Source organism: Crocuta crocuta, unplaced genomic scaffold, assembly GCF_008692635.1.
Source record: "Crocuta crocuta isolate KB4526 unplaced genomic scaffold, BGI_CrCroc_1.0 scaffold90, whole genome shotgun sequence".
Classification (NCBI taxonomy): Eukaryota; Metazoa; Chordata; class Mammalia; order Carnivora; family Hyaenidae; genus Crocuta; species Crocuta crocuta.
The window spans coordinates 3,866,015-3,886,936 of record NW_027527449.1 but is presented as its reverse complement, the minus strand read 5'-3'; the positions used below and the strand labels follow the sequence as shown (position 1 = coordinate 3,886,936).

The 20,922-nt window shown below is 44.5% G+C and overlaps 1 long non-coding RNA gene across 5 annotated transcripts in view; it reads right to left on the bottom strand.

Moving 5' to 3' along the window:
- LOC144229833 (uncharacterized) overlaps window positions 1–20,922 on the bottom strand; it is a 70,740-nt gene that overhangs the window by 6,074 nt on the left and 43,744 nt on the right. The window lies entirely within an intron of this gene.

The window sequence follows — 20,922 nt, the reverse complement described above, 5'->3', positions numbered from 1 at the left end:
CCCTCGTCCCCCCCCCCCAATCTGCAACATCTATCCAGCTCCTGGGGTCCCTCACCTTCCCCAAAATACGTGCCTTCCCCGAAGCTGTACCCTCCCCCCCAATCAACACGCGACATAAATCCAACGTCTTTCCTGCAAATCCGCCATAACCCTACAGGCACGGACCGTGTGAGCTTGCAAACGGATACAAAGCCCAGAAACGCAGCGTTCATGTGCAAGGTGCGGCAGCCCTTCCTCAGAGACCGTCATAGGCAGGGAGCTTCGGCAAGACTCAAAGAGATGCTCTCACTTTTCTGCTTAGAGCCGAGAGGCTGCTAGGTATGCACCTTGTGTGGTGTGTCACCTTGTGATCAAAGGAGAGTCAGATTGTAACAGGGGCTGAATGCTTAAAAGCGAGGCAGTCACAGAAAGCGAGTAAAGCGGGTTGGGTTTAGGAAAAACAACACAGGGCATGAAAGAAGGACAAGTTTCTCCTCAGCCTCCGAGTCCAGGATAATGGGGGTGATGGGGAGCCTGAGATCGGCAGAGCAGAGTGACGCCACCTGATTCCATCCTGCCGTGGCCATGATGGAAGGGGGGCAGAATGTGGGCTTTGAAGAAAAGCCACAGGTCTGTATTTTATGCGGCCTTCCCTGAACTTAAAACATTGGTAATTCTAAAATATTTTTACTTATTTTTTATTTTTTAAACATTTATTTTATTTTTGAGAGAAAGAGAGAGCACGTGTGTGTGCGGGTACAGGTGGGGCGGTGGGACAGACGATCCAAAGCAGGCTCCATGATAACAGCAGAGAGCCCATTGCGGGGCTCGAACTCATGAACTGCAAGGTCGTGATCTGAGCCAAAGTCAGACACTTGTTTGACTGAGCCACTCGGGCACCCCAAAAATATTTTTTTAAATGAGTTAAATAAGCCGAGCCGTGGATTGGGCCCCTGAGTCACGAGTTTGTGCTTTGCACAAGGGCCTCGGGCATAGACTGCCATCCATGTCACACACTCATTGCCAAGCCACACTCCCAAGCTTGAGACAGCCTCAGCAGGAGAAAGGAAACCTGCTCTGTCTGCCCCAAGGAAGGGCGCAAGTCTCCTAATTTGCACAAGCGCCTGTACGTACCAGCAGTGACCCTGCGGCAGAGGTCACCAGCAGAGGTCACCAGCACCCTGGTAAAGCTGCTGGGGGGCTTCCGAGCCATGGGACCTGCAGTGATCCAACCTAAAGATTTACGCGTTGGTCGCCCTCTGCGTGACGGTGCCCGGCCTTGGTTTGTGGTGTTCTGAGCATAGTTCTGTTTACATCTGTGCAGCTTTTATGTTGGGCATTACATGAAAGTACTTTTACAATGTACAGTAAATCCCATGAAGGGAGAAAACAGGGTTTTATGAGATTGACAGAGGGGCGACCCACTCTTGTTTGGTGATAGGCAGTGAGGAAAGTGCATTCTGGGGAGAGAGAACAGGTGCATGGAGGCAGCCCTGGGTTCACCCACCCATCCTCGCTCCAGGAAGGCAGCCTGGGGCTCGTAAATAGATCTGCTTTTTCAGTTTTCATTGGTAGATCCCAATAGTTGGCCCAAACACCGCATTCCTCTACTTAGCCTCTCGCCTTACAGATAGACAGTTGTGAGTAATCATTCATTCTGTTCCCCCAAACAACACCCAGGGCTAAAACTTTCAGACCACCCAGTGTACAACCGCGACATCTGTTGCCATGTTTGTGACTCCCTGAGCAGTTTTTTCCAGTTCGTCTCCAAAATCACCCTCACGGAAGCATCATCAATGACTGTAACTGGTTTGAAAGACTTATATAAAAATTTCTGGGGAAATACTCTTTATGTTGCTAAAATTAAAATTCTCTCTTACTGTACATTTCTATATGCATATAAGTTTGCATATATATTTCTATGTGCATGTATTTCTCTATTAATCCCCTTTCAGATTTTATCATTTTTCGCAAATGTCCTTTCTAGCAAAAAACAAAAACAAAAAATCCACATTTTTTTTCTCTTCCAGGATCCAATCTGGAATCACACTTGCACTTTGTTATCACGTCTCTTTGCTCTTTGATCTGTAGTCTTTTTTTTTGTTTCGCAAGACCTTGACATTTTTTAACAGTATGGGCCAGAGATTTATACAATGTCCCTCAATCTGTGGTTGTCCAGTGTTTCCTCATGTTTTAGATTCAGGTCAGGTTTGTTTTTATACGTTTTTTTAAATTTTATTTATTTATTCTTTTTTCCTTTCATGTTTATTTACTTTTGAGACAGAGAGAGATGGAGTGCAAGCAGGGGAGGGGCAGAGAGAGAGGGAGACCCAAAATCTGAAGCAGGCTCCAGGCTCTGAGCTGTCAGCACGCGGAGCCTGACATGGGGCTTGAACTCGCCAAACACGAGGTCGTGACCTGAGCTGAAGTTGGACACCTAACCGACTGAGCCACCGTGGCACCCCCAGGTCATGTATTTTTGGCAAGAGTGTCTCAGAAGTAACATGTGTCCTGGGGGTGCCCAGGTGGCTCAGTCGGTTAAATGTCCAACTTCAGCTGAGGTCAAGACCTCATGTTTGCGAGTTCGAGCCTCGTGTTGGGCTCTGTGCTGACAGCTCAGAGCCTGGACCCTGCTTCAGATTCTGTGTCTCCCTCTTTGTCTGCCCCTACCCTGCTTGCACTCTGTCTCTCTCTCTCTCTCAAAAATAAATGAACACGGAAACATTAAAAAAAATATTGTGTCCTCAGTGTGTCTGGTCAGGAGGCACATGACAGCCACTCTTCCCATGTCTGATGACATCAGCTTTGAACACTCGATCAAGGTGTCTTCCAGGTTTCTCCCCTGTGAAGTTACTGTTTTTCACCTTTATAATCAACAAGTATTTTGTAAGGAAGTACTTTCCTATTATGTAAGTGTTTTGTTCCATATCCAGCCTTTCTTTACCCATAGTTTCTATCGCTGATTCTTACTCAAGTCAGCAAGATTCAAGCAACATGAATCTAGAGAGCATCAAGGGGTGATGTTCTAGTTCCGTCAGGCCTTCTGCATTGTTCTATGGTCCGACATTCCCCTCCACACATTAACTTACATCAGCACGGACGCATTTCCATGCTGGATTTATCCTGTAATCCATTTTATCATTATTTATGGTGCTGCTCAATTACTCTCAGATTCGGCCAGCAAACACCCCACCAAACTGGCACCCATATCCCTTTGACAGATCCCCATTATATTCCAGCAAGTCTTTATTTTCTGGTGCAGCAATATTCATGAGGTTATTTCTTAATGAGTTCTTGGACAGAACCCCAAAACGTGGCTCAATGAAAGCAGCTCTGTGGAGAGCCAAGACGCTGTGACCCAGAAGCACTGTGGACGGTCCTGCTTGGGTCAAGGCTAAAACTCAAAGGAACCACAGGAATGGGCACTCCTCCACCAAGCTCGAGTAAACACTGCTTCTTCTGGACCAGCCTTCGATAAGACTCGGACATCAGAAAGTCCAAGATTTTGTTTCCTGGCAAAGGTCAGTAGCATTGTCCAATATAACTTTCTGCAATGATGGAAATATTCTGTGTCGGCGTTACCCGATAAGGCAGCCACTAGCCATGTGTGGCTGTGGAGCGCCTCAAGTGTGGCTAGGGTGACCGAGAAACTAAATTCTTCATTTAAATCAGTTCGTTGTAATTTTAGTTTGTGTGATCACATGTGGCTAGTGGCTACCATACTGGACACACAGGTCTAGAGGATGGATTTAAATACACTAGAGGAGAAGTGATCAAACACAGCCCTAAATGGTTAAACAATTAAAGAATTTGGGGGAGGTATTCAACTCAGACCATGAGAATAGCTCTATTTATGCATTATTTACATAGTAGACTCCAAAATCACTGTGCTCCACCGAGGTGACTCCTAATTTGTGACAAAGCATCAAAGCATCAGCTTATGGGACATTTATGTTCGTCCCTGCGCTCCTTCCTGTAGGGACCATGCATACGCATCATCCAACAGTTATTTCAAATCAGTACTATCTGGGGGCGGGGTGAAAGGAGGGAGGCAACAAAAAAAAATTTTATTTTATGTTTCTTCAACAATCTAAATTTTACTTCAGTGTATTTTATCTATGAATTGTTTCTGTACTTTGTGGAAAGACACACAGGATGGTCTGACCCCGAAGACTGAGGCTGGCCGGGGACAGCTGGAGTGAGAGCAGAGCCTCCCCTCCCCAGCAGGAGGGGCTGTGCCCAGACACGACTTCCTGCCTGAGCCCAACAGGTGCAGGCAGCAGGCACTCCGGGGACCTACCTCCCTGAGCAGCTGTCCCCTGAACTTCAGACTGCCCGATGCCCAGACACTGTGTCCCAGTTGGCAAGGCCACTCTCATCCCTCTAAAAAGGGAAAGCAACTGAGTGGGAGGCTGGGGGGGGGGACTTGAGTTGCCCTGGAGTCCAGATCCACGTTCGTCCCAGCCGCCCCGGCCCGCGCGGTCATCCACAGAGTGCTGAGATCACACCGTGAATCTGTTCCACCTCTGCTCTTGAGTTCCAGCCTGCAGCCAAAGACCCTCCCCGGTGTTTGCTCAAGCCCTTCAAAGGACACAGTTCTGATCCAAACAATCCGTGTTTGCTCCCAAGTAGCTGACATGAGGGGAAATCATCAGCAGAAACTCAATATATTGTCCTAAAGAAAAGAATGCACTTTGAGATCTGCGGATTCAATGGTAAGAAGATTTCATTGATAATGTCCTGATTTTGATGGTGCTAGTTTCGCTCGGGGAGGAAGCAGAGTGTCCTTGTTTGCAGGAATCACAAACTAAAGAACTCAGGGATGATGGAGCATGATCTCAGCAACTTATTCTCAAACGGTTCAGGAAAGTTTCTTCTACTGTTCTTGAAAGTTTTCCATATGTTAAAAATTATTTCAAAATCAACAACAAAAAAGAAGTATGTCAAATACGAGGGAGCTGTGCTCCCTTCCCCGGAGGTAACAGCTCTCCCTGGTGACACACATAACATTTTCTGTCCGCAGGAGACATGTTTGTGCACCCCCGTCCCCACCCGTGTTCGCTTCCCTCTCTTCCTTCCCAGCAGAACCCTGGGCGTGGAAGGAAGGAAGGAAGGAAGGAAGGAAGGAAAAGCTTTCCCACAAATCCTCTGTTTCTATCTCGTTGCCCAGAACTGAGCCCCCTCCCTCCCTCCCTTCCTCCCTTCCTTCCTTCCCTTTCTCTCTCTCTCTCTTTTCTTTCTTTCTCTTTCTCTTTTTTTTCTTTCTCTCTTTCTTTCTTTCTCTCTCTCTTTTCTTTCTCTCTTTCTCTCTTTTCTTTCTTTCTCTCTTTTCTTTCTTTCTTTCTCTCTTTCTTTCTCTTTCTCTTTCATTTCTTTCTTTCTCTCTTTCTCTCTCTCTTCTTTCTTTTTCTTTTCTTTCTTTCTCTCTTCTCTTTTCTTTCTCTCTCTTCTTTCTTTTCTTTCTTTCTCTCTCTTTCTTTCTCTCTCTCTTTCTTTTCTTTCTTTCTCTCTCTCTTTTCTTTCTTTCTTTCTCTCTTTCTCTTTCTTTTCTTTCTCTCTTTCTCTCTCTTCTTTCTTTCTTTCTCTCTTTCTTTTCTTTCTTTCTTTCTCTCTTTCTCTTTCCTTTCTTTCTCTCTTTCTCTCCTTTCTCTTTTTCCTTCTTTCTTTCTCACTTTCTCTCTTTTCTTTCTTTCTCTTTCTCTCTTTCTTTTCTTTCTCTCTTTCTTTTCTTTCTTTCTCTCTTTCTTTCTTTTCTTTCTTTCTCTCTCTTCTTTCTTTTTTCTTTCTTTTCTTTCTTTCCTTTCTTTCTCTTTCTCTCTTTCTTTCTTTCTTTCTCTCTTTCTCTCTTTTCTTTCTTTCTTTCTTTTCTTTCTCTCTTTCTTTTCTTTCTTTCTCTCTCTCTTTTCTTTCTCTCTTTCTTTTCTTTCTTTCTCTCTTCTTTCTTTCTTTTTTCTTTCTTTTCTTTCTTTCTTTCCTTTCTTTCTCTCTTTCTCTCTTTCTTTCTTTCTTTCTTTCTTTCTTTCTAATGTTTATTTATTTATTTTGAGAAAGAGAGAGGGAGCATAATCAGGGCAGGGGCAGAGAGAGGGAGAGAGAGAACCCCAAGCAGGCTCTGCACTGTCAGCGTGGAGCCCAACGCGGGACTCCATCCCACAAACCGTGAGATCATGACCTGAGCCAAAGTCGGACGCTTACCCGACTGAGCCACCCAGACGCCCCTTTAATTTTTTATTTAACAGAATGTCTTAAGGATATTTCCACATCTGTTCTGGTAAACACAGTATTTCAGAGTATGAAGAAACAGTTTATCCACTCCCCTGTTGACTGTTTCTGATTATCAGCCATTGCAAGTGATGCTGCCTGGTGTATTCTCGTAATGCATCTTCCCACATGTGTCACTATTTCTGGAGGAGAATGCTAGAAGAATTGCTGTACCAGAGACCACGTATGTGGGACGTTTTGTTAGATGCTGATAAACCGTTCCTTCAAAGTCCTCCTTCCAACGGAATTCAGAGCCCATTCACCCATGCACTCACATTAGCAGAATAGTGTCAGCTTTTAAATAAGTAAAGTACAGTGTGTTATGGTCATTCTCATCTGCATTTACCAGACGCCCTAGTGAATTTGAGCACCTTTTCATGTACTTAAAGGCCATGTGTATTTCTTTTGACTATTAGTATCCTTTGCCTATATTTCTGCTTGATTCTTATCCTCTTTCAGGCAATGCACAGGAGGCTTATATGTGTTAAGTGGCAAAGAGGCAGGCTGGTCTGGCAACCAGTCTTTCTATCCTACAGACAGTCTTTAGGCTAATATCTCCCTTTACTACCATATAGCCTAAGCTTGGAGTTTCTCTGGGGCGTCCTTGCTAATGGTGCCCTTGCGCCCTGTGCTGAGTGATATATGTCTCTGTCTTCCTCATAAATCTGGTGCTATTTGCTTTCAATACTCCAGAATCCTTCCTAAAAATTCTGGTTCATGAATAATACCCTTTCTTCCTTTCCAGCTCAGTTATGGATTTATTCTTTTAAGAAATATATTGTGTATCATTTTTTAATGTTTATTTCTTTCTTAGAGAGAAAGAGACAGAGTGGGAGCAGGAGAGGGGCAGAGAGAGAGGGAGACAGAGAACCCGAAGCAGGCTCCAGGCTCTGAACAGTCAGCACAGAGCCTGACACGGGGCTTGAACCCATGAGCCATGAGATCGTGACCTGAGCTGAAGTTGGACGCTCAGCCGACTGAGCCACCCAGTCGTGCCTATATTGTGTATCATCTTAATCGAACTTTAGGACACAGGGAGGGGAAATCAAGGCCAGTAGTACTGTGTCATCTGCAGAAGAGGCTCACTCTGCATTTCCCACTACTCTCTGGGGTCATTGTCAAGGGTAAGCTTTCCAGTAAAAGAGTAGAATGTTGCCCTCCCCCACCCCAAAGGAAAGTAGTTCAAGTACCAAGAAGAGCTAATGAAAAATTGTGGACTTTTCAGGAAAGAGGGAAGATAAAAGTCATTTAATTCCTAAAGGCTAGAGCTCCCATATGTTCAAGTGACTAATAATAGACTAATAAGTTATTAAAGAAATGTCTTCCCCAGTCGTTTTTAATTAAATGTGAACATCCCTGGGCTGCTGATAGAGAATTCAATGCTTAAATTCACAAATGATGTTGAATTTGACATCGGGATTAGAATGTCAAACATTAAAGCTAAGGCACATGACTGAAAGTCATTCAGGAGTTCAGGAAATAACTTGAGGAGAATTTACACCGTGGAGCCTTTATATCTATCTGTGTCTTAGAGAATTTATTTGAACATATCAACGTACTAATTTTTTCAATAAAAAAAGCTTCATGATACCTCTGAAAGTAATTAGAAACAATGGCTTCCCTTAGAAATGTGTCCCGAAGCCCTGGAAGAGAAGACGGGGACCTTGCTGGGGCTTTGACATCAGCATCCCTAACAGACTAGGGTAAGTCAGCACAGCCCGAAGGCATCGGGACAAGGGACGCGGGCCCAGGCACAGAGCCTGTCACAGCAGGGGAGAGACAGACGTGAGAGAAGGGCAGCACATGTGACAATGACCTGTCCGTCCCGCAGGACCAAGCCTGCAGGCTGCGTGCACGTGGCACAGCAAGGGAAATAAAAGCAGCCACGAGAAACGGGGTGGGGCGGCTGTCATGTCGCACCCAGAAAAGCGTGCACTAGCGCCTGCGGCCAGAAACCGAGGCTACTCAACGCTCACTGCATTCGTCACGCTCTCCAGAGACACAGAACCAATGGGATGTGCATGGAGATAATACAAAGAGATCTATTTCAAGGAATTGATCCACCGGGTTTTGGAGGCTGGCCAATCCAAAGCCCGCAGGGTAGTTCAGAAGTCTGGAGACCCAGAGCAGAGTTGATGTTGCAGTTCAAGTCCAGAGGTAGTCTGCTGGCAGAATTCCTTCTTCTTCAGGGGACCTCAGTCTGTTTACTCTTAAAGCCTTCAACTGATTGGACGAGGCCCACCACATCATGGAGATGGATGTACTACACTCAAAATCTACTAAGTTAAATGTTGATGTCATCTAAAAAATAGCTACACAGCAACATCTAGACTGGTGTTCAAATGAATATCTGGGTACCGTGGCCTAGGCAAGGTGACACATAAAATTAACCATCACACACACCTTTCTCCTGAGTTCTCTCCCTCAACTCGTCAGGAGGTCTCGAATGATGGGAAGGGCTGGATTTCATGTGGTTTCAAAGGCAGTGAAGAAATGCCGTTTGGTTTCTGTCGCTATTGTCTGGGTCTGAGGAAAACCTGCGTTAGAACAAACACTGGGAAATAATCAGGCTGTGAAATATTTAACACTATTACCTCACACCATGCACCACGAATATGCCCAGTAAGGCCATCTACATGCAGACGCTGTTCGTATTCCCGGTAAATCCTTCCTGTCATGATCGAAGCCTGTCACCCTCAGCCTCAGTTCTTCCAGAGGAAGTTTTTATTTTTTATTTTCTTGTTCTTCATCTTATCACAAGAAGAAAAGAAAATATCCAAGCTTTCTATTTTTCCTTTTTCCCAGTAGAGAGCACAGGTTGACCTCTCCACAAACCCCTGAGTTTTACGTTTCCTCTGCATGAAAATCTATGCCTCTGGGGAAGAAAAAATATATATTTGTGAGCTCAGATGTTTGCATCCCAGCAGGAAAGCAATCATGTATCATGGAGAGGCCGGTGAAGGGAAGGTGTGATGTTCGCCCGAGTGGTGTCCTCATGTTAATGGGGAATACCAGAAATGGGCTGTTATAATAAGTGCAGAAACCCCTAGATCAGGAATCATGAGTGCCTGGAGTCTAATTCTGGTTCTGCAAGTGACTGATCATGTGACCTCAGGCAAATTGCTTCAATGTTCTGCCCCTCAGTTTAAGATGGAGATAATAATACACGCCTACCTCCCAGAGTTCCTGTGCTTCTTAATTTTGATAATATATATAAATGTGCCACGGGCCATGTAAACGTGAAAAACCACCATCATTCCTTTGGATAGAGACAGTTGTTTTTATGAACAAAATAAAATTGGGGAACAAAGGTCACCTGCCCGATCATTTTAATCTTTAATTCACAGGCAGTGGGGACTCTAACTAAGACTTGCTAACCCCACTCCCACCCCTTGAAGAGACGGCATTGGTGGCCACCCGACGATCGATCAGTTTTATGAACTACGGGAATGTTGATCTCAGTGCTTATTTTTGTTTCAGAGGCGGAGCCAGAACAAACAGTGGTGATGCTTGGGGGTGGGAGGAACGTGGCAGAGGTGCTCCCTGTCGGGACCGTTCCTTCCATTCTGAGTGTGTGGACTGCACTGGAGAGAGGCTGACCTCCACGTGGACCCTCTTTCTCCAGTGCAGGCACGTGCATGGGCCAGGCTGGCCGATCAGGACGCCCAGCTCCTTTGCGCAGCAACAGCCTGGTCCAGGGGAGGTCATGTGACGTAAGCCGACTCGTGAGCTTCTCTCCTTTGGGACTGTGAGCATATTGTCTTTGGCTTCTCAGCAAATGTGTGTGTTGCGAGTTCAATAGCGTCCCCCGCCCCCAACTTCACATCCATCCAGAACCTCAGAATGCAACCTTAATTGGAAATAGGGTCTTTGCAGGTAACATTGGTTAAAATTTTTGAGATGAAACCCTCCTGGATTTGGGGTTGGCCGTATATCCATTGACCGGTGTCCTAAAAGGAAGAGGAGAGGACACAGAGACACAGCAGATGCTGGAGTGACGCACGGACACACGAGGGGACACCAAGGATCGCCTGCCCGCAGCCATGAGAAGCAAGGAGACGCAGGGATGGTTTCTCCCGAAGAGCTTCAGAAGACACAAGCCTAACTGATCCCTCTTTTCCACTTCTGGGAGGCAGAGCTATGAGAGAATAGATCTGCACCGTTTGAAGCCACCCGGTCAGTGGTAGCTCGGCACGGCAATCCTAGGAAGCCAACAGAGTCTTCTGCAAACTCAGCAAGTTGAGTGGCTAGGGACTAAGCTCTATAAAAACTATTAAATAGCAAGATTTGCTACACTTCCTAGTTGGTGCTGGGAGAGTGGTGCATCAGAGGCAGCCCAGAAACTCTGGGTTCCCCTCCCCCAATGCCTTGCCTTCTACATGCCTTTCATCTGCAGTTCTGAGTTGTACCCCTTAAAATACACCAGTAAACCTAAGTAAAGTGGTTTTTTTGAGTTATGTAAACTGTTCTAACAAATTATTGGACCAGAAGAGGGAGGGTCATAGGAACCCTTGCTTTATAGTGTTGGTCAGAGTTTGGGTACCAGGAACTGTGGCCAGCAACTGAAGGGAGAGCATTCGTGTGAGACCGAATCCTTACATCTATGGAATCTGATGCCAACTCTAGGTAGTTCATGTGTGAACTGAATTGAATTGTTGGACACCCCATTGGTGTCTAGAGAAGAGGTCGGTGGTACTTTTGGCTTCTACTACCCCTCTCCCGGTGGTAACAGTTCACCCTGTGAAAATGGCTGACATGTCCCAAGGTAGCAATAGAGAAAGAAGAAGAGAAGTTAGTTGAGTACAGAACTTTGAAGAATCTTTGTACTTGGAACCAAACAAAGAGCAAAGGAGACAGAGAAAAGGTGAAAAAGATTGGAGAACTCCAAACCACAGGGTCAGAAAAGCCACAAGAACAATACACATCAAGGGCCAAATGCCTCCAAAACTTCAAGAAAGAGAAGCCCCATGGGAACATCTTACTGAACTTTGGGGATATTAGTGACTTCCAGAAATACAAGTCCTAAAGAAAACCAGAGCCAGGATCCACAGGGCAGAGGATTCAGGTGTGGTCAACAGTGAGGAAACAGAGACGCCAGTGTTGGGAAGACCTGTCTTTCAGACAGTTTGCTGGTGAAAAGAATGAGAGAGGGGTAGAGTGTTTTAAGGTGGACGGGAGACAGCAGTAAAGTGTCGCCCAAACTGAGAAGGCACTTTGAGACCAAAAAATGAAGAAGGCGACTCCATACAGCTTACACGGTTTTATTCAGGGTAACCTACTGACGGAGGTGGGGGGAGGGGACAGAACTACACAGCCTTTGTCTGCAGTCTGGACCCCTTAGTCCACAGGTTTTATAGAGCGAGGGGATGAGCAGAGGCCACCGCAGGAGGACAAAGGGTCTAATATTTAACCAACCTCATGGCACCCTCTGTGCACCAGAGGGAGTGGGACGAAACTGCCATCTCTACTCTAGAGTTATCTCTACTAGTTATTTCTAAAGTTATCTGAAGTTATAATCTAAACAACTTTAGGGGAGTTCAGAACAAGCCTTCCTGCATTCTCAAATTCCTGAATTCCCATCAGGGCACGCATGAACTCCCAAGGAGCCTGGAACATGTAATAATAGCCCTGAGGGACATCATCTCGCAGAAGTCAACGAGATGGCGGGCCAAAGATGGAGTCAGTATTATTAGCACTCCTACGGTGTGGAAACAACACGTGATTAGCAAAGTATAAAATTTCTGTTTCTATGTTTGCTTAGAGGGAGCGCAAATACATGGTAGGTGCTCAGTTAATTCATGCACAGACATAACTAATAACTCACATCTGTTTTGTGTTTTCTATATGTCAGGCATTATCCTAAGCACTTTACATGTATGAACTCATTTATTATTTCCAACAGTCCTATTTGAAGTAGTGTTATTCTTATCATCTCAATTATACTGTGGGGAAACTGAGGCACGGAAAGTTTAAGTCCCCTGCCCAAATCTGTGCTCTTAAGCTGCTTCCTATTGACCATACTGATGGGTTTGAAGATCACATGGAGACAAGACTTAGAAGTACTTATTTTTTAGAACTAAATCCAAAGCAAATGGCATTAATATTCATTAATGATTCCTATATTATGCAGGCAACGGGTATGACAATGGGAGATATTAAAACAAAAACTTGAAGATTTATAAGACAAAAGGGCATCATATAAACAACCCTCTTCCTCACCACTGTACCCTCAGCAGCCGATACCACGTGCATGATGGGAATTCCAGTAATATTTGTTGAAGAATAAATAACTCCAAGCCATGAATTATGAGGATCACCTTGGCAATACTGATTGCCGCTCACATAATTTTTAGTTATGATGAGAAGGAAGAAATAGTGGAAGAAAAAACTGACAATTTTTAAAAAGCACATCCCGTAACTTCTTGTTTAATCTTTCACATGAAGATTGCTTCTTTTGGGGGGCACCTGGGTAGCTCAGTCGGTTAAGTGACTGGCTTTGGCTCAGGTCATGATCATCTAGTTTGTGAGTTAGAGCCCCATGGTGGGCTCTGTGCTGACAGCTCAGAGCCTGCAGCCTGCTTCAGATTCTGTGTCTCCCCTCTCTCTGTTTCTCCCCTTCTCATTCTTTCTCTGTCTCAAAAATGAATATTTTTTTAAAATTTTAAAAGATTGCTTCTTTTTAAAATCTAAATCTAGGGGCGCCTGGGTGGCTCAGTCAGTTAAGCGTCCGACTTTGGCTCAGGTCATGATCTCACGGTTTGTGGGTTTGAGACCCACGTCAGGCTCTGTGCTGACAGCTCAGAGCCTGGAGCCTGCTTCAGATTATGTGTCTCCCTCTCTCTCTGACCCTCCCCTGCTCATGCTGTCTCTCTCTCTCTCAGAAATAAATAACATTAAAAATTTTTTAAAATAAAAAAAAATAAAATCTAAATCTAAGGGACCTTCCTTACCATTCCTTCACCTATCCAGATGGCTGTTAAAAAAAAAACAAAACCATAGGCTGGGGGGCTTATAGACAACAGATATTTACTTCTCATAATTCTGGAGTCTGCAAGTCCAACAGCATGGTCCTGGGAGACCAGGTGTCTGGTGACAGAGAAAGCTTCTGTGTCTTCACATGATAGAAAGGGTGAAGGGTCTCTCTTGGGCCTCTTTATATAACGGTGACGCTAATCCCATCATGTGGACAGAGCTCCCCTGCCCGCTCGACCTGATCACTCCACACATCATCACCTTGGGGGTTAGGATTTAAACATCTGAATGTGAGGGGGAGGCACATTCAGACCATAGCAATCCCCAAACCAATTTCTGTTCCTCTCCTCCTCTTAAGAGTTCTTAGGTTTTATGTTGAGAGGAAGGGGGAGGGCAGAGGGTATGTTGTTGTTGTTTTTTTTATTGTGGGTTTTTTGTTGTTTTTTTTTGTTTTTTTGGTTTTTTTTAATGATCTATGTTGCTGAAACAGCAGAGGGAGCTCAGATGAATGAACAGAGGTTGCTGCTGTTGTCCGATGCTAACAAGGCACAAAATATTTGAAAACCAGTCATGTCCGTTTTCATGAGAGGAGAGAGTCATACTAGTTAAAACAAGGTGCTGGATGGGACGCCTGGGGGGCTCAGTCAGTCAAGTGTCTGACTTGATTTTGGCTCAGGTTATGATCTCATGGTTCGTGAGTTTGAGTCCCACGTTGGGCTTCTTGCTGACAGTGTGGAGTCCGCTTGGTATTCTGTCTCTCTCCCTTTCTCTCTGTCCCTCCCCCACTCACTCTTTCTTGCTTCTTGCTCTTTCTCTCAAAAAAAAAAAAAAAAAAAAGGTGCTAGAGCTGAAGCATTGCTTTCATGTGTTGAGAAAGTCTAACTCATCCAACAGCACATTCCAGAAGGGACATGTAAGAACAGAATCCTCATACTGAATCTCACCTCTATGGGAGAGGAATGAGGCTGGCGATCTCTCTACCATGAATGCTACATCACCTCCAACAGGTCTTCTTGGAAGTGGTCAAGTTAGGAAGGGAGTTCTGGGATGCTGTGGCTCTCCTTTCCATACAATATATAGTCCATATATGGGTAATGTAAGTACCGATGTATTTGGGTTTAAATCTACTTTTCCATTTGTTCCATCTATTTCATATATTTTTTGTGATGGTTAATTTTGTGTGTCAGTTGGACTGGGCCATGGGGTGCCCAGATATTTGGTCAAACATTATTCTGGGTATTTCTGGATGAGACTAACATTAGAGTAAAGCAGATTGCCCTCCACAATGTGGGTGGGCCTCATCCAATCAGTTGAAGGGCCAGGACAGCACAAAAAGATCAGCCTTCTTCCTTCCAAGTAAGAGCGAATTATCCAGCAAACTGCCTGCAGACTTCATCTGCACCATAAGCCTTCCTGGGATTTCCTTAAAAGTTGATACAATCAACATTTCAGAGCTTACAGAGATAAACGTCAGATATTTGGAAAAATGTGTGTACCATCTCATTCCCTTTTATGCTGGATGCACAAGCTGTTACTATTATTAGATTCACTGGTCCACTTATACATTCAAACCCTCGCTCATTCCAAAAGGAACATAGCCAGAGTCACGCAGGACATCTCTGGGGGAGTAGAGGCTATAGCTTCAATTTTTTGACCCATTTACTGATCCAGATACTAAACAAATTGAAGACAGTGCATGAGCCCTTTATCCTGCCGTATCTTAGAGTTCTCAGCGTTATCAGTGCCATATCTGCTAATACAGAAGGGGCCAGTGCGTTGCTCTTATTAATATGCTGAAAATATTTGCTCCTGACATCTGTCATTTTGCATAACTATGAATATAAACCACCGGCACCATCTGGGATGTCAGAGCAAAGGGGATTGTGCCTGTTTGAAATTCTCTTCCGATTTAATTTCACAGCTTTTAGAAGTCTTGTTTCTCTTCCATGATAATCATAGGGAAAATAATTAACAATTACCCTCTGAGTGATAAAATTACTACAAATTAAGAAGCAGTTATGGCTATAATTTACAAATAATTATGCAACAGGAAGGACCATGAAGAGTGCAGAACTAATGAAACAAAATTAATTAAAGCTACTGAGAGATCATTTTGGCTTTTTATTTGTTTCAGTCCCTTAAAGATGGACTGTCCCAGGGGTGCCTGGGTGGCTCAGTTGGCTAAGCATCTGACTCTTTTCATTTTTAATGTTTATTTTTGAGAGACAGACAGAGGCAGAGTGCAAGTGGGGAAGGGGCAGAGAGAGAGGGAGACACAGAATTGGAAGCAGGCTCTGCATTGTCAGCAGCAAGTCCAATGTGGGGCTTGAACTCACGAACAGTGAGGTCATGAGCTGAGCCAAAGTCAGACTGAGACTTCCAGGTGCCCCTCCCCTCTTTTTGTAAAGAGACTTTATTTTTTAGGCAGTTTCAGACTCACAGGATGTATACGTCTGTCAGATTCAGCCTCTTTCGCTTTGTAAATATGCATGGAAGTTTTCCCCATGTCTTTTTCATGGCTTTCCGGCTCATTTATTTTCAGTGCTGACCAATATCCCATCGTCTGACATAATATTATATAATACACTAAATCTTGACTTAATGTTAAGATTTTTCTCACTTCCTTTTCTGTATATCCACTGAGTAGAGCACCAGAAGTTACAATTTTAGCAATTTCATTTTCAATCTACAATTAAAAGAAGCATCAGTCCCTCTTGGCAAATGCAAGGTCACATATCATTTTTTGGTAATTTTTAATTTTGAGAAGGTTGAACTACTTCTGGAGTTCTTAACAGCATTTATGGTCTGTGACAATGTTGGGAAAAATTTCTGCTAAATTATTTGGAAATACAAAGTTTAGCACATCTAGAGGTGATTCTCACAGAACTGTTTTTCTAAAAAAGACTTAACTCTTCCTACAAATCAATTTGGTGTAAATCTGAATTCAAATTTAAGTATTAAATTTACACACTGGCATTTAAAGGTTTTCTCTGGCACTTCCTCTAGCTTGTGGGAGTGTTTGAAATTGGCTTCATGATTTTTAGACAACTTAAAACACTTATTTATGCATTCTGTAATTGTATCTTCACTTATAAGGAAAATTTAATTTAAAATTTTTCTTCCTCATTAATAATTGGTTCATTTGAAGCTTCTTATGAAAGCAGTGTTCTTTTCGGTTGAAAGCAATGACCTTTAAATTTAATTTCCAAGCCCATGGATATTTGCTTTGCTTCACAGTGTTTCAGCAGTCTAAAAAACTGGAGATCCAAAACCCTTTGTGAATTCTAATCACTTCCTGATACGCCGTACTGCAATTCCCATGTTGATGCTTTTCTTTTGTAGTAATTTACCGACATACTTTACTGCCTGAGCACCCGCAGTTGCTGTCCTGGTGCTCAGGCCGGAGAGTTAATATTTGTGCAGNCCGCCACCCCCCCCCACCCCCCCCCCCCACCCTGGAGTCATTTCTCTCCTTTGACTGCAGCTGTCATCACCTCCGATCAGGGCCCAGGGCCTGGCCTGTCCTCCAGAGACCCTCACGGTGCCCAGACTGTCCTCAAGTCATTCCTACACACACGTGTGCCTGGCCATCAAGCCGATAGTCAGCGCCTGGCCCTGGCGTATTTCTGCCACTCACATGCATATTCTGTTGTTCTATAATACTGCACTTACAAGGCACAAATTCACACATTTAGTTGTTGTTATTATTATTATTATTATTATTTAGCTTATTTATTTATTTGAGGAGGGGGAAGCATGTGCGCAAGCCGAGGAGGGGCAGAGAGTGAGGAAAAGAGAATTCCAAGCAGGCTCCATGCTCAGAGCAGAGCCTGACACAGGGCTCGATCCCATGTACCATGAGATCATGACCTGAGCTAAAATCAAGAGTCAGATGCTCAATTGACTGAGCCAAGCAGGCGCCCGCATGGATAAAATGATTAAGAATTTTAAGATGGAGACAGAAGAGAATTAAACCACTCACGCTACACGACAGAAGCCAGTCATGAAAGACCACTTATCATGTGATTTCATTCATATGAAACCAACTCACAAGCTCGGGAAGCCAGCCCCGGCTTTCACTTGCCCGTTTCCCAGTGTGATGCCACCTGCCATCAATAGCACCCGAGGGGGGGCCTGGAGGGCTCAGTTGTTTGAGTGGCCGACTTCAACTCAGGTCACGATCTCACAGTCTGTGAGTTCAAGCCCCACGTCAGGCTCTGTGCTGACAGCTCAGGGCCTGGAGTCTGCCTCAGATGCTGTGTCCCCCTCTCTCTCTGCCCCTCCCCTGTTCGTATCCTCTTTCTCTCAAAAATAAATATTTAAAAAAATAGCACCTGGCCACTGGGGACGGTACAGGCATCCTTCACCCAGTGTGCCTCCCCACCCTCCTCACCCTGGCTATCACGTAGGGCAGTCACCACCCACCCTTCTCCATAGGCTCCTGCCTGACCCATGTCACGAGTCCTCCCTCCAGAAGTGCCTGTGCCTATCTTCTCCATGGGCTTTCAAAACCATTACTCCCCAATGCCAATGGGCCCTTCCAACGCAAGGCACCCTTCTGATCAGTGTCCTCTCCCGTTCCCAATCAACATGCGGCCTGTTTTGGCAGGTAAAGGACTGCCATTCCTTACAAGAACTAGACCTCTCTTCTCTTCCTAGCCCTGCCCCTCCAGCCCCCTGCTGGTGGCAGCATCGGGAAAGTAGGGGTGTGGACCACAGTCAACGAGATCACATTCTAACAACGCAGGGACTACAGTCTAAAGAACAAAGAAGACATAATTAGATGATGTGTGATAAAGTCCTAACATTCCAAATAGAAAAGCTTACTTGACCAAAGAACAAATTATTATTCCCATTTTCCTGCACATTCCACATAAGGCTCCCCTTTGTGGTCATCGTCAGTAAAGCACAGTAACACTGAGTCAGTGGGACCCAGCGTCCACAGGCAACCCGGCGAACGGTACGGCATCATGAATAACGATGCCCCCGGTGTGAAATAAACAGTGTGGCGAACTGCAGAGACGAGATCTCTGTTGTTTCAGTACATACAAGTTCTGAAGAGCCATGAATGATATTGCAGGTGTTAACAGTGCTAATACTTCTTCTCGTGACGGGAGATGTAAATGTAGTCAGGAGTGGGGCGTCGGACACCAAAGCACACAGAAAGATGATTCCCGCATATGAACAAAAGAGGTGGTGCTTAACCACCACCAAGACTCTACATGCACTGAGTACACAATAAACACTGTTATTGTAAATTATGCCTTAGCTGGGTCTATACATTTTATAATACATTCTTTCAATCAGATTGTTTATATAGACAAGGGACTTGCAAAAAATATTGGCCCAGAGCTCATACCTAGTAGGGGTAACCCGGACCCCACGAGACCAGAAGTTTCTTGAGAACAGGAATTGTATCCTGCACTGTTTACTCTGGATCCCTCGGGTGCCACTGAACTGACCTGGCTGTTCTATACATGTCAACATTTAGTGACATTCATGGATCTCTCCAAATGACAGTTGTCCTGTTGAAAACCGTTGCAATCATCAGGACCTAGAAATCATTTTTGTAAAATAGAGAAGGTATATCGGCATTCAGCATATGCCAAATTGGACTCACGTAGCTCTTCTCAGATGCAGTTAATGGTTTATAGAGCGCTTGCCAGATTTCAGGCACTTTTACATACATTATTTCAGTTCACCATTCTGACAATCATTACGCCATCTGCTTTACAGGGGAGTAAACAGACATGACAGCTTGGTGTCACCATGTCATCAGTGGAGCAAGCAGAAAAACATGATGCTTGAGTTTCCAGGGCATTCGTTGCCTGTGTCTGAGAGGCACTGTGCAGCCCCCACCCCCACCTCTATATCTCAGGCTATTATATTTTATTCATAAGTCCTTCAAATTAGTCCAATCAGCCGCTGACTGCTTCGAGGGTGCCGTTTCTTTCATGCAGTAGTTGATACCATTCACCTGGGGATTATAATGGTAGCGATTCATCTGCTCTCATTGCTGCTACAGCCAGCACTATAAGTACTAATCTTTGGGCAGTGAAATAGCATCATTTTGAAAATGACTATTGGCAGGTAAGCTACACAGCTCTGCACAAATTGGTTGAGGTTATGTTTGCAACTGAGCCCCCCAAGTGTCCTTTTCTAGACAGTGAGTCATCGCTTCTGGAAGGGTCCTCTTCAGATCTCACGTCTCTCTCAGCCTGGGACTCCATGCATATCTTCCCACCCCTGTCTCAGCTCTGGACAGCCACTCGGAAGGCTTGACTCCAGAGTATGGATTTTGTTTTGGATAGTCGGGAAGTTCCTGGCAATTTAGAACATCCATATTGAAACATCACCAGGTAAAAACTGCACAGAGTTAGCTGAAGAATCACTAGCAGGCTCGTCAAGACCATGCCAGTGCTCTTTAGAACATGCTCGTCCGCTGTAGCAAAGTAGGACCAGAGATTGTTGGAAGCGTGGTGTGCAAATGTCAGAGGAAAGGCTCTCCTAATCCAGAAAGGTCTGAGTAAAATGCTACACATTCTATAGTTCATCCTCTGTATCATAACTCAGAGCCAACCTTCCAGGTAAATTACATTTCAACTAGAATTTAGAAATTCTTACAGAACATGTGTGGTAGGCATCCAAGGTAAATTCCCGTGGTTATATATGAGCCCTTGTTTTTTTCTTATATAAACTTTTTGTATGGAGTCCACCAGAAAATGAACGGATGAACACAATGTGTATATTCGCACAATGGATGTTATTCATTTGGCAGTAAAAATAAATGAAATACTGTCATTCATGCTATGGGTGGAGGAACCTTGAAAACATTATGTTCAGTGACAGAAGTCGGTCACAAAAGATCACATATTGTATGATTCCATTTCTATGAAACATCCAGATGGGCAAATGTATATAGACAGAAATTAGATTTATGGCTGCCGGGGGCTTCAGTTGCGGGGGTGGGAGTGAGGTGGGAGTGATAGGTGAGCAACGTCTAATGAGAACAAGCTTCCTTTTAGAAAGGACAAAAATAGGGGCGCCTGGGTGGCTTAGTCGGTTAAGCGTACGACTTTCGCTTAGGTCATGATCTCGCAGTTCGTGGGTTCGAGCCCTGCATCAGGCTCTGTGCTGACTGCCAGCTCAGAGCCTGGAGCCTGTTTCAGAGTCTGTGACTCCCTCTCTCTCTGACCCTCCCCTGCTCACGCTGTTTCTCTCTCTCCTAGAAATAAATAAAACATTAAAAAAAATTTTAAAAAAAAGGACAAAAATATTCTAAAATCAGACGATGATGATGTTTGCCCAACCCAGTGAACATCCGGAAAAAAACACTGAAGCATAGGCTTTAAACAAATGGCTTGTGTGATATGTGAATGGTGTCCAAAAAGATATAAAAATTTTTTGTATTTGGGTCTTAGAGTATTAATGGCTGCTTAGAAATTATCATTTAACTCTAAAAATTACAAGAGTCTCACTTCAGAACTGGCTAATTTAGACCAATAACTTTAGGTTAAGACCATGCTCATAATACAGAATGGGATGATTAAGAAGGGCAAGGTTATAAATAGCCCAGTTCTCATGCTTCTCCTGCTGTGTAACTTTACTACTGCTCTTCCCTGACGTGTTGTCAGATTCTGAAGCGAGGGTCTGAAGAGGGCTGTTCCAGCACTGGGGGGAGGTGGAGGCTGGGGGGCAGGGGGCATGTGC